This window comes from Oryzias melastigma, unplaced genomic scaffold, assembly GCF_002922805.2.
Source record: "Oryzias melastigma strain HK-1 unplaced genomic scaffold, ASM292280v2 sc00251, whole genome shotgun sequence".
NCBI classification, from domain to species: domain Eukaryota; kingdom Metazoa; phylum Chordata; class Actinopteri; order Beloniformes; family Adrianichthyidae; genus Oryzias; species Oryzias melastigma.
In genome coordinates, this window is record NW_023416891.1 from 117,133 (window position 1) to 119,825 (window position 2,693).

The window sequence follows — 2,693 nt, forward strand, 5'->3', positions numbered from 1 at the left end:
GTGCCAAAAAAGAGCAATCCTCTAATTAGCTTGGACGCTACATCAGCTTGCTATATCGCCACACACACACTCACTCAGACGCACACATGATATTGTCTGACTAACACACTCCCACTTCGTATAACAACCTTCAGCACTGAGGAACAAACGCTCACACAGACCTTTATTTGAAAGAGTGGGTCGCAGATACGCTGCGGTTCCTGAAGTATTGTTGGGGATCCATGTCGGATCATCGTTGACACAATCATACTGGTGGACCATGAGGCAGACTGCAGACTCTTTCCAAGGTCTTTGGCATTGTCCCATATGCACAGAGACTAATTTAGACGTATTTTGAGGATGTTATGCAGAGTGGAAAACAAAATTAGAAAAGGATTTGTCATTTGATGTTGGGTAAGATTGTTTTAACAGGTTTTATGCACATTATTATGCAGAAAATTCTCTTTACATGTATGAGACACGACTTTTATACTTGATCAAGTTACTAATTTAAAAGAACTTAAAAGAAAGTTGTCCCGGCTGAACTCCATGTGTTGCTACAGTTTTGATTTACTATCACTGATATCAAATTCAAAGTTGACTCATGTAGTGAATAAAAGACTAATATTTCTCAATATGCACTTGTAATTTATTTGTTACATTTGTCCACTCAAAGGGTGGTTTTGTTAGAGTCAATGCACCCTTTGAGAATGTGCCTCTCCTTCACTAAACCACAGAGTTGTCTTTGAAATGACAGCCAGGTTTTGTTGGGTCTTTCACTTATCTAGAATCCAGACTGAGACTCACCTCTGACGGTTTCATGAAAGTAAAAGGAAAGGGCTGCCAATTCTTCTATAGACTATCATTAATTCCCCAAAATAGAGTAATAACAGTGTGCCCAAACTGAGCCAAATGAGAGGCTGTGTGGTCTGACGGCAGGACATGGACACTGAAGGCTCAGCGGCTTACTGATGAAGCAGGACTGCTCATGAGGTTCTAAGATACGATTGAGGACAATGCTCTCTGAATACTTTAGTCTGTAGTATACTTGTCACTGATTTTTCAAAGGTGGGACGAAACAGCTTCAGAAAAACTGAGAAGAAAATGTAATACTAATACTGATAAAGATGTGTGTAATTAAACCATGTAAAAGTGCAGGTAAGACGTTAAAATCTCACTCCAATCGTCTTTTAAAAGTGTTCTCAGTGGTCTTTAAATCATGATTATGCCGTTTTTAGGCTAAATTTGAAAACATATCGTTTTCTTGGACATAGTTCCTGCAGAACGACAGGATTTCATCAGAAATTCACCTCTGAGTTCAGTGTTATCGAGGAGTAAGCCTGCGCTTGTTTCATCCCTTTGTTTAAACGCTCTCCCACTAGCTTACAGCCCCTCACACCCTTAAACTAACATTACTGGTGCAACAAAAATGACGAGCAATACTGATGCTATCCAGCCTGTTACGTCCCCAAAGGGGAAAAGGTGCAACATATAGAAAAATAAACCGGGAGGGATCAAAATAAGATTGGCAGCTGGGCCGTTTATTACAAAAACTTAAACTAAACCCAACACAAGTAGTCAATAATGAGGGGAGAAGGTTTACAAACTCAGAATCTCAGGCTTTTTAGCATCAGGTAGAAATTTACATAAATACAAAACCAAAAAGCAAATCACAACCTCAGGCAAAACCAAAGTCCCAAAACTAAATTCACAGGAAGGGCAACACCAGGCAAAACAGGCTTATCTAGGAGCTGAGGCCGACAACAGGGGCAGGCTGAAGAAACTGATTCCCTCTGGAATTTCAGCCGCCACCTCATCCAGGTTGGGCCTCTTCTTTTATATCCTCCTGTCCCGGCCTGGTAATTGGTGAGTGGAGGGAGGAGAGATGGTTTCCTTGAGGGAGGCGGAGTCAACAGCAACCACTGCAGGCCTTTCAAGGAAGCTGTAAAACAAACGAAACAAACATACATACATACATACAGACACACACAGGCCTAGCAAGCCAGGGGCCATAACACAGCCGTATAATTTTGAGCCAGACGTACATTTATAGTTATCTACAACAGGATGTATCAGAATGGAGTGGAGCAGGACGCTTGTAAACCACCGATTGTAGTTTGTGCACAATAACTCCAATCTTTTTCAAACTGCATTTTTTTGTCTGCTCCTGATTAAAAAATAAATAAATGAAGAAATACTCATGAATGCTGTTTTAATTTTCACATTTTTTTAGGTCCTCCATTATGAGAAAAATGCTAAACTAACATGTTAGAAACATAAAAAACCTAATTTTCATTGGAGTGGGTCTTTAATTTTTGCTTTTATTCATGTTTATCTCAATCCCTTAATTTATACTTAATAATAATAGTATAATTTTAAAATTATAAATAATTAAATTCATATTTATAGAGCATTTGACAAACAGTCGATTTTTGATTCTCTTGAAATATTTTGTTTCCTAAATTTTTAATCCTTATCTTTGAATTGACAATGTTGGAGCAAACCTTTTGAACTTTTTGGGGTTAGCTGATCTGTTCCACTGGCGCTAAACACAGCAGGTGGGAACAAGTAAAAAAATCAGGCAAATCAGCTGATGGTCATCAGTAGTGATCATATACAACCACTTACACTCAAAGAAATGATTCATTGGATGGACTCAATTTAATTAAGGGCAGGTTTTCCATCCAAAAAATATGTGTAGTCTGAACTCAAAT